Source organism: Dunckerocampus dactyliophorus, chromosome 17, assembly GCF_027744805.1.
Source record: "Dunckerocampus dactyliophorus isolate RoL2022-P2 chromosome 17, RoL_Ddac_1.1, whole genome shotgun sequence".
In the NCBI taxonomy this organism is placed as follows: Eukaryota; Metazoa; Chordata; class Actinopteri; order Syngnathiformes; family Syngnathidae; genus Dunckerocampus; species Dunckerocampus dactyliophorus.
Genome location: NC_072835.1, coordinates 14153455 through 14164485, shown reverse-complemented (window position 1 = coordinate 14164485; position 11031 = coordinate 14153455). Strand labels below are relative to the sequence as shown.

At 40.8% G+C, this 11031-nt stretch overlaps 1 protein-coding gene across 2 annotated transcripts in view; it reads left to right on the top strand.

Moving 5' to 3' along the window:
* The first annotated feature begins 2248 nt into the window (after positions 1-2248).
* LOC129170353 (protein FAM222A) overlaps positions 2249-11031 on the top strand; it is a 24764-nt gene continuing 15981 nt past the window's right edge. For both annotated transcript variants that reach the window (XM_054757786.1, XM_054757785.1), the window contains exon 1: positions 2249-2469. The gene's annotated coding sequence lies outside the window, so the exon portion shown is untranslated. The remainder of the gene's footprint in view (positions 2470-11031) is intronic.

Below are 11031 nucleotides of genomic sequence, written 5' to 3'. Positions count from 1 at the left end.
CTGTCATGTGCAGCTGGAGCTCTAAATGACTGTCACAGTCAGGTTCACTCTGGTTGAGCACGACCGTCTGAAGAGGGAGACATCTGGACATGATAACATTAAAAATAGCTAATATTTAGTATATTCAATCAGGGTTCATCTGCATCCTTTTGTTACATGTCCTTAGGTGCATCTTGCTAACACTGCAGCCTCCATCTAAAAATCATAGAATGATAAAGTGTAAAGCTGCGCAACAACATGTAATTAAGTGGAGAACAATTCCCAATCTTCACTATTCAACATGGGGACATCAGTTGGCATGGTAACCTCGTTTGCCATCTGCAGGTCTATTCATACTACAGTGACACTTGGGGAGCTGTCAAGACACAATTTAATAATCTTACATCACAGTGGGTCAGAGTATGTATGTCACATGCTGTGCACTTGATTGTCTCTCTTTCGCCTATGAAAGGGTGCAATTATCACATGTTGGAAATACTGCAGGAGAATTTAATGAATACATGAATTGTGTGAATGATACATTGTCATATAAAGTTGCACTTTATATCTATTTGCTTTACAGACTAAAATGTTTTATCTACTCCCTTGAATGAATTTTTGTCATTGCCCAGAGGTTGCCAAGCAACCAGAGGACCTTCCAGGGAGTCACCACGCCCCGGCCTTGAAATTGGCCCATGCATAACATTCTTGTTTGCCTTCTTGTTGAGGGGATAAATGAGAAAATCAATACCTCTCTTGTACCTGCTGTTTGAGGACACAGCCAGCAGGCAGGAAGCAGGCACGCTTGTGGTGACACAGGTTTATTTCAGAGACAAACATTATTTCCATGCATTATTAATGCTTTTACTTATATGCATGTCAGGTGTGCAGCAACACAGCTAAATGGAATCCAGCCTGATTCCTTTCTGTTCTGACATGTCGAAATGTCTTCATTTGAGCCTATAAAACAAATGTGGTATACTTTGAAATGCCTACCGCCACTGACAGAAACAAACTAGACAAACTAGTTCTGAATGAACAAAGATTCTACGTCAAGTTTTTAAGATGTTGACAGTTGTGCTCCACTCAGTACGTTGCAGTGCATGATGCAACTGTGACAAGGGGAGTACCTGTTTACTCCAACAACATGTACTGTAATGTATTTGATAAATCTGCAGTTTTACTTCCAAATGAGATGTTATCCAAAGCTATAACCAACAAAAGACAGTTTTTCAATTAGTTTTGGGCCACATTATGTTAATTCTATATGTGGTATAGTTTATTAAAGTTACATTAAGCAACATGATATGTCTGAATGGGAGTAGGAAGAAGAAAAGTTTGTTTAATCCTACCCTTGTCTTTGTCTCAGCAATGACTGTGAGACTATTCACTTCCTGTATTTGTTTATGCTCCCATTTTCTATTTGTGAAAAAAAGAATAAATATTGCAATAATAAATAGCTAGCTTATTCAGTCATGAAAGAATAAATACAATAGTAAATACTACCGGTGTCACAAAAAGCTCAGTTCACGAGATGAAACAATACGTGAGATTGGGCCTACGAGAACGAGACGAGACAGGATTTTAACATTACCTTTAAGAAAATTACAATGAAAAAAACACATGCCAAAATATTGCAGTCTACTAATTTAATTTCTACTACCTTACACTCTTCTGCACTTCTTCTGACAGAAAAAGTGTGTAATGACTGATTAATAGCATTTCATGTGTTCTTTATTCATTATACAAAGTTTCTGTCAAATTTACACCTGCTGTATTTACCGTTCTAAATCGACTATTTTACTGTGTTTCCCTTTAAAAAAAACAAATATATATATATATATATATATATATATATATATATATATATATATATATATATATATTTATATATATATATATATGTATATAAACATAGAAGCAAGTTCAATACAGGAAGTGAGCAAACAGTAAGTACTGTAATTGCTGGGACATTAAATTAAGCTCCTCTTCTTCTTACTCCTTTTCATGTTGAATTTTACCTACTTAATTTTACCTTTTCAAGAATGTTCGAAATTAACTAAACCACTACCATCACAAACTTGTGCATTTTGTGATTCAATGCCTACTGCTTCCCCTTTAAGTGATTCCGCGAAACTGCAACGTGCTTCCTTTGAAAATTTGACGTCATTACAGAGCCCCGCCCTTGCTCTCACCTCATTGGCTGAAGCTGTGGGAATATCCGAAGAGGCAGCCCTTGATTGATTGGCTCCAGCGCCGGTTTCATCACTAGCGTACTGGACTATCATTTACCCCAACGGACGTCTCTAGGAGCAACAAGATACGCAAACAAAAAAGATACATGTGGTGATTATGTTGATGAGTTAAATGGAGTTAGTAGCCATATGCTTCTTGGTGCATATCGCGGAATCTATGTCTAGATTGCCTTCGAGGAGGAATATACTGACACACAACCAAAGATAAACCAGCCGTATGAGAAGAGACAACTCTGTAAGTCCTTTTTTAAAAAAAATAATGTGGCATGCACCTTCAATTATTAGTAGCGTATCCACTAAAACATATAGAAAGGTTGTGAAGATGCGTTCAGGTCAGCTGGGAAAAAAATAAAGCTCTTGTCTGGTGTTTATTAGAGCTATCTTATTTACATGAATGATCATAAATTAGAGGCTCCAAATATAAGCTCACATTTCTTATTCTAATGTGACACGGATGATTTGCATAACAAACTGGTTCTAAATAGAGTAAGGGTAGGGGGGCAGAATAGTTCCATACAGTGCATGTCCGCTCCATGTGTGTGAGGAGGATGGATGGTGCCTTTGTGCTCTCATGAAAGGCGCCTCATGTGTCAGCAGCATCTCCGTGGATCCGAGAAGCACTTTGAAGTATTTTATCACGGGTCATTCAGCACCCCACTCTGTCTCTCTCTCCATTCCACGTCCATTGTGTGCAGGCCGGAAGTGGGATGATAGCACCTCTGCTAGGACGGGTGCACAGTGGTGGTTTCCAGCACAACAAGCAAAGGGCTTGAAAAGATGATTATTGTTATTGGCCAGGTGTGAAATTCTATCCTGTCTATGCCTTAGCCTTTATTATTATCAGCAGATGTGGGGGGTGTCACATCCTTTGAGGGAAGAAAAGGCAAATAGAACTGCAATTTAGTGGGATTAGAGGGCTATTTTGTAACCAAAGTGGAGAAATGTGCACATCTTGCAGCTGTTTTTTTCTTTCCCAACGTTTCCCTTTCAAAAGCATTCAAATTGCACATAATTTCGCATGTGCTGGAACCTAATACTGAACATGAAGCCTCCACTAATCATTCTTGCTTAGTGCAGTGATTCTCAACCACTACATTGTGAGATCATCAGGTGTGTCGGGAAATTATCCAATTCCACTTAGTTGGTTCAAATATGATTTAACTCCAAATAATGTAGTATTTGTTCATCTATCTACTGTATCTATGGGAGTGTCATATATTTTAGTGACCAGCAGAACAATTAAATTGATGCGAGAAGGTACATAATTCACCTGCGTAGATACGTTTTGTGACATTTTTGTTTGGTGCTGTGCCAATCAATGTTCGGAAAGACTGGCCTAGTGTATATGCAGATGTGTACATTTTTTAAGGTGGAATAATAAGGCTTTTACTATTGTATTTTAATAGCTGTTTTTATTCTATTTTATTTAGGCTTTTTTACTCTGCGTGCTGTGCTGCTATTGCAATTACTGTCTTACTGTGTTGCTGCTACGGGAACCAAAATTTCCCAGAGGGATCAACAAAGTTTTATCTAATCTAATGTAACCTACTCTAAACAAGCGTTTTTTCATAAGATTTTACACATATTTACCATTATCTATTAACCTAGTAGCCACAGTTTCCCAAAGTTTGTCTGCCCAAGACCTTAGGAAAGTTCATTTCTTTGGATTTCTAAACAGTTTTTCCCATAAGAATGAATGGAAATGTAAATAATCCGTTCCAAGATCAAACCGTGGCCATTGTAACCTATTTATTAACTGTGCAGGCAATATTTTAAGTAATATTGTAACATTTGTAATGGCCATATAAGTGTACAAAGAAGTCAACCGCAGTAATATTAATACGGTAAAACAATAAAACACACTTTAAATTCTATTAACTTTAATGGCGAATGAAGTGGGCAAAATTTCAACATGAACTGTCAAAGTGTAAGTGTAAAAATAAGTTTACCAGTAAGTTTAATGTTAAATCAATAAGGCACAATTGCTTTGGCCATTGACAACATGTGTTTTCTCCTAAAATACTGTATTACACATATATTAGCTTTATCAGTTATCCTTGAAGCCATGGTTTCTCAAACTTTCTCCCCTCACCACCCAAGTTAGTTCAAGATGATGGTTTGTTTGTTGTTTGAATGCACACACATAAAATTGTGCACCATTTTTCATCTATTTATTCAGTTTCTTCTTATAATTATTCTTATTCCGCCTCATTTTTTGTCCGCTAACTCCTCCTCTATTTTTTCTACCAATACAAACCAATCCAATGTCAAAATGTTCAGCTCATTCAGGACAAAGTAGCTATCTACAGTATTCAGACTTTTGAAAATATTCCCACATATAGTGTAATTTCATATTTTCAATGCAAAATGTTCTCACTGAAAATGAATGGGCAATTTATTTGGCGCCCCCTACTACTACTACCCCTATTCTGCTGATTCTACAGAAGTGACATGGCTCAGGTAGTGCTTGGTTCCCATCCCAGAGGATGCTGGTTCAATTCCTGTGAAGGTCTTAAAGGAAAACTGCACTTTTTTGGGGGGAATTTTGTCCATCAACCTACAATCCTACCTCCCATGACGTTAGCTGGCTCATGCTAACTCGTTTTCTCTCGTTAGAACACACAGGAAAGGGAAAGAAATATGTGTCCATGTCTCACATAAGGATTGTGAATGATTCCCAAAAAAGTGCAGTTTTCCTTTAATCATGTTGTATAAAATTATATTACATCAGACAGAAATCACAGTCCTCTAATCGCAGCCACCTGTAGACTAATTAGGGGCGATTCAAACTGAGGAGAGAGTCAATTCTGATTGATTGAGCCGGGTGGCCACGCCCCATCGGTTTGTACATTTCAACATTCAGTCTCCATTCTTACTTTCCAACATTTCAATTGCTGCTGTTTTTAGTCTGCTAAAAACAAATGGACAAATTAAATGGTACCCATTACTGTTTGAATTCATTTTCCTATTGAAAATCATGTGCACGCCCTAGCAGGTGTCCTCTGCTGGTGAGAAATCATTTTACATTACTGAATCATTGGGCTGATTCTACAGAGATGACATGGCTCAGGTGGTGGAGTGCTTGGTTTCTGCCCCAGATCTTGTCAGTTCAACTCCTGTGTGGCCGTCATCATGTCGTATAAAGTTATATAACAGGTGTCAGTGTCTGTAAGTCAAAGTCTATAACCACCACCACCTGTAGACTAATTATGTCGATGGTCGAACTGAGGATAGAGAAAATTCTGATTGATTCAGGGCCCGCACGCCGCACGGCGGCCACACAGTCAGTCTGGAGATCGGGAAGACCTGGGTTCGAATCTCCGTTGGGCATTTTCTGTGTGGAGTTTGCATGTTCTCCCCGTGCGTGTATGGGTTTTCTCCGGGTACTCTGGTTTCCTCCCACATTCCAAAAACATGCATGTTAGGTTAATTGGTGACTCTAAATTGTCCATAGGTATGAATGTGAGTGTAAATGGTTGTTTGTCTATATGTGCCCTGCGATTGGCTGGCGACCAGTCCAGGGTGTACCCTGCCTGTCGCCCGAATTCAGCTGGGATAGGCTCCAACATACTCTGCGATGCCAACTGTACACATTTCTACAGCGTTTCAGTCCAGCTTTGGCTCTTCATCTCCAATATTCATCCTACATTTCAACTTTCATACATCCCGTAAGAATGAGTGGAAACAAAAATACTCATTTCCAGGGTCAAACTGTGGCCGTTATGAACTATGTGTTAACTGCACAGGTGATGTTTCAACTAATCTTTTGACATTCTTAACTGCATGTAAGTGTAAAAATAAGTTAACCACTAATATTAACATGTAAAAACTATAAAGCACTCTTGAAATAATCTCGTAACTTGAATGAGTGATGAGCAGGTCACAATAAGGTCACAGAAGTGTAAAAAAAAAAAAGTAGTTAAATAACGTAAATGGTGAGCCATGAAATCATCAGATTAGCCTTAAAACATATAAATGAATAAATAAATTTATTTCACTCATCTTCAAGTCCTGACAGACTTAAAAGCTGATAACAGGAATACCGTATTTCATCATACTGTAGTGGTGTCAGCTGTAATCAGTGCCTCAAGTAATGGCAGGAGGTGTTTCATCCACTAGATTCAACACCACACCTAGAAATGCGCATACTTGTCAGTAAACTGCAGAAGACGGAGAGTGTGGGTGAAATATGAAGAGCGGGAGCTCAGGTGTCCTGTGGGGCTTCCCTCTTGATCTCCCATCACAGCCCAGCAGTAATTCCAGCCTGTGTGAGTGCAGAGGATTTGTCATTCAGCTGCCTGCTTCCTTTTTTTGCTCTCTTATGAGCCAAAAAAGCCAGCGCTGATTTATTGTGAAGTTGCCTCCGGCTCGCTTCGAGCCAAAGTACTGTGAATGAAGCGTCTCGGCGCAACTGTGACCGCGCTGATGATTACCCCAGCTAGTACAAAGCCTGATTAGACATTTTAGCCAGGCACACAGACTTTCCATTTTACGGGGGGGGATAATGCCCCTGGCTCGGTTGCTTAGCGATTTTTCCTCATTCGCCCTTTTGTGATCACCTTTTAGCTGCTGGAGACATGTCATGTGCAATTACAGGCAGCCTGCCATCTTTTGAAATCTGTCTAATTAGTCCTTTCTCTCCAATAGGATGAGAGGGCAGCCAAACAGGGGTTAAGGGTGGGAGGTTAAGGACTGGGGCCCCTTGCGGGTCATCGGGGAGGGGGCCACGACTGCCAGGCTTATTTAGAGTTTGGCTAATCTTTATTTTGTCTACGCGGTGGCACCCTGCCATTACTTCAAATTAATAACCCAGCCTGTCAAATTAAAGTTAATGCATCACTATTGCTTCTAAATAGAGAGGCGTCTGCTGGAGGACTCCCACAGTTTCAGCCCATTTTCCTCTTCCTCTTTTGCGAGGTTATCATAAGGTTATCGCCATGCAGGGAGTGCAGGGAACATTTTTTTGGCTGCTAAGATTTTAATTCATCTGTGATCTTTAACAATATGTTGTAACTCCCCCCTCCCCTTGGTGGTTCCACAACTAGGAGACAGGAAGAGGCACAAAACAATCAAATTAGGAGAGCTTATCTGTCTGTTAAACATTTTCACCATCTGTTAGCGTTTTGAAGTCAAGGCATTTTGTAAAGGTTGGACAGCATGGACATCGTCCTTCCAGAGAGCGCACCGGGACGCGGATAAGATAAGACCCCATGCCATGTGTTTCTTTTACCTTGGATTTGCTGGCATCCAAGGCCGTCCACAACTCGCAAACTCCACTTAATTGCTCCATTTTTTGGATAATAATTAAATTGTGTTGTTTTCGCCAAAGTCCTAACTCCACGCCCCTCCCACCTAAAAAAGACCGTCGTCTTTTAGCAGTGCAAACTATCACCTTCTGTTCCAGAAACTATTCAGCTATTTAATACAATGCCAGACAAATCCTGTCTATATCAGAGCTGCCAACATTTGGTGTTTGCAATCCAGTACACCCTCGCACGCACCCAACTGCCCACCGCCAGCTTGCCAAATGGATAACCAAAGTCATGAAGTCATATTTTCTGTGAGGCAAAGATGCTCTATTGGACAGGAGCGCGCTGCTGTTTTTAAGGACCTACTTGAAGAACACTAGTCAAAGGTCCTCAATGTCAGGGCTTCTCAACTGGTGGGTTGTGGCCATGCAGCGAGGTGTTGTCTATTAATACTCCTAGGTGGTGACAACACTCTGTAGTGCTATTTCAAACCCGCTGTCATAGAACAAGATGAACAACGTTTGTTAGTAGTCCACATCCATTAAAATGTTGAATGTGTCAGTCCTATATCTTGTTGAGCCTTTGAAAGTGCCTGGAAGTATTTGATGCTTATTATTCGAGGTCCCCAACATGAGTAATTATGATGTCATACCGATAAATCCGAAAACCCCAATAAAAAAAAAAAGCTCTACCCGTACTGTGCTGTAGGTGGTTTAGCGTGAGCAAATCAAGCGCTGCTTTTCTGTGACGTGCTGCAAACGGCCTGTCGTAACTTCCCCTGAGCGCGCTTGTTAACAAACATGGCATTGATCGTGTGGGACTTGTCACTGTTTCAGAGGAAGACATTGCTGCGATGACGGGAAAGAAACATTGAGCTTCAACACATCGAACCTTATCAGCTTGTTCCTGTTGCCACACGTTTGAAAAGTGCAAAAAGGTTTGCCAGAGGGTTAAAGCGGTCTGTGATGTCATCATGGAGGTGATGGCACCAGACGACCATCGTTGAAGTTACCACCTTCTGTTGGCTATTAAACCCCTTATGTTATGTTGTTACTAGCGATGCCATGATATTTGCTAAGGACAAATCTACAGGTACAGTTTGTCAAATTGAACTTTTTTTGAGTCATTGTTATCTCCAGGTGTGCACAAACTGCAGTTAAATCTAAATGTTAACATAATGGATTTAAAAAGTTGTGGTCGGTATCGGTATCGGTCTTAAGACGCAGGAAGTTACTGGTGTTGGTTTGAAAAAACAAAAATCATGCATCCATCCTTATTGTATATCAGCTGTTGAAGTGGAATGTACATCTTAGTTGTCTTATTTGGAGGTGCCATGCAATGCTAATCGCTAGTGCATATGAGTTTCAATGTACTGATAACGCAAGACCAAACACTTTTTGTTAAAATAATTTTGAGTTTGTCGCTAAAAACTTAGTGTTCCTGAAATGTTCATTAAACTCGTGTTATTTTGTCTTGAAACATTTCCGCAGTTTGGGTCACAGGTTAAGGGGTGATGGTGGGTCCCGCAGCCTAACCGGTTGAGAACCACTGTAGTGGTTCACTAAGGTTAAAGGATCGGATAAGAGTGCTCTGCTGTTTTTAGGAATCTGCTTCAAAAACGTTCGCAAGTAAGCTCTGAACTGCACTTGCAGGCCGGTCTGATGTCATTCAAGAGCCACCTGTTGAATATCCCTGCTCTAGTACATGGCTGTACCTGAATAATCTGTGGATCCCCTTCGTCTTGTCTCTTGTCTTTCGCGGTGTCCTGATATTGAACAGAGCCGATGTGTTGCCCCACGCTCTTAACAGAAATATCGATGCTGCAAAAAGTGCAGAACAGCTTACATCTTCAATGAGAGAACTTAATGAACTGCTTGCTTGTGAGTTACTCTAGCTGCCTAGACGGGCTGCAGTGGAAATCCAAAAATAGGATGTGATGAGGAATTCCAAAAACACGTAATGCTGGCGATGTTTGGGGCTGGTCTATCTTTAACAAGGAAAATAACCGTTAACATGGCAGTAGGTACCTGGTTAGTGTGGTTATGGAATGAGGTTTCACAGGCTGGGGCGTTAGCGCATCAGTAACTTTGGTACCTTTGGTACACGCTGCGTATTTCGCCACAAGAATCAGTAACGTGGACTTAATTCTGGAGTGATATAATGTTAGCGCAATTAGCTCGGAGCCTCGGGCATTGATGCCCATTTGTAAATACAACTAGGTATGTCAAAACTTGTGCTAACAATTAGCGAGACAGAGCTGCAAACATGTAACGGTGCACAAACAAAACAACCAATCAGGAAATGGCATTTTTGTCAAAATGTAATTGAAGACTACATTAAATACAATAATTAAATGGGTAAAAGCCAAAGCCCTAGCAACTGTTCCATCTCAATAATAAGACCACTACACTGCTTTGTTATTACTGTCACCTTCTGCGGATCATCAACGTGGCAGTTATGTGTACTGTAGTGTTGCCTGTGAATGTGACATGAGTCCTGACTGTGTGCATGCGGGTGTGGGGGGGAGGACAGCTGCATGCAGAGGAGAGACTTGAGTTTGCTCATGTTGTTTTGGCGTGGTTCGGCCGACGGTAGCCTACCTAGAGACATTGTTGATGGAGCACCTCCCCTTGTCAGTCACATGTTTACATGCCAGGTTTTTAATGAATTCATGGGGATGCGTACGTAACCATGAAACGCCAGAACACGGAACGCCGTGAACCTAAGACCACCTGTACGGCTTTGGCCTTGCTTTGTGGGCTTTTACCTTACTTATAGTGAAGGATGCGGCATGTTTCTGTTCATGTTCTCCTGATTCTCCTTGCACTTGTCCATTGTTGTTTTCAGTTGGCTCCATTGCATCTCTTAAAAGAATTCAGCAGCGAATGTTTCCTAGCTTTTTTGCGCTGCATGACGTCCGTCCCACTGACAGTTGTAGACGTCTGTGCTCATGTTGGCCAGGCGTGGTATTTACATACATTTGTATGCTTGAATAGGAAATGATCAGGCCTGGGGTGTTCTTGCAGCAGGTGGCTCCATGTTGTTTGATTATCCTACACGTGAACCATAGGGTGTACTCACACTAGGCCATCCGTACTGTGCTGAAATTGGGCGCGATTCTCCTGGCACCCGCTGGCCAGTGCTCACACTGAGCATCACATTATTGGTCCCATCACTTCTTTTCTGCTGTATTACTACAGCTTCTCTGATTTATACACTAGTGGACTATTTTTAGTCTCATTTTGAGTCGTTCTGATAATTTCTTTTGTTGTTGCCGCTGTCATTCATTACTTGCAAGAGGGGTGATTGCATTCATTCAATGACATCTTCTATTCTGCTGTATTACTGCAATTTCTATGACTGTGTGGACTATTTCCAGTCTTATTTGAAGTTGTTTTGATTATTTATTTTGTACACGTTTGCCACTGTCGTTAATTACTTGCAAGAGGGGTGATTGCATTCATTCAATGACATCTTCTATTCTGCTGTGTTGCTGTAATTTATATAGCTTTGTGGGCTATTTCTAGTCTTGGTTGGGGTCTTTCCGA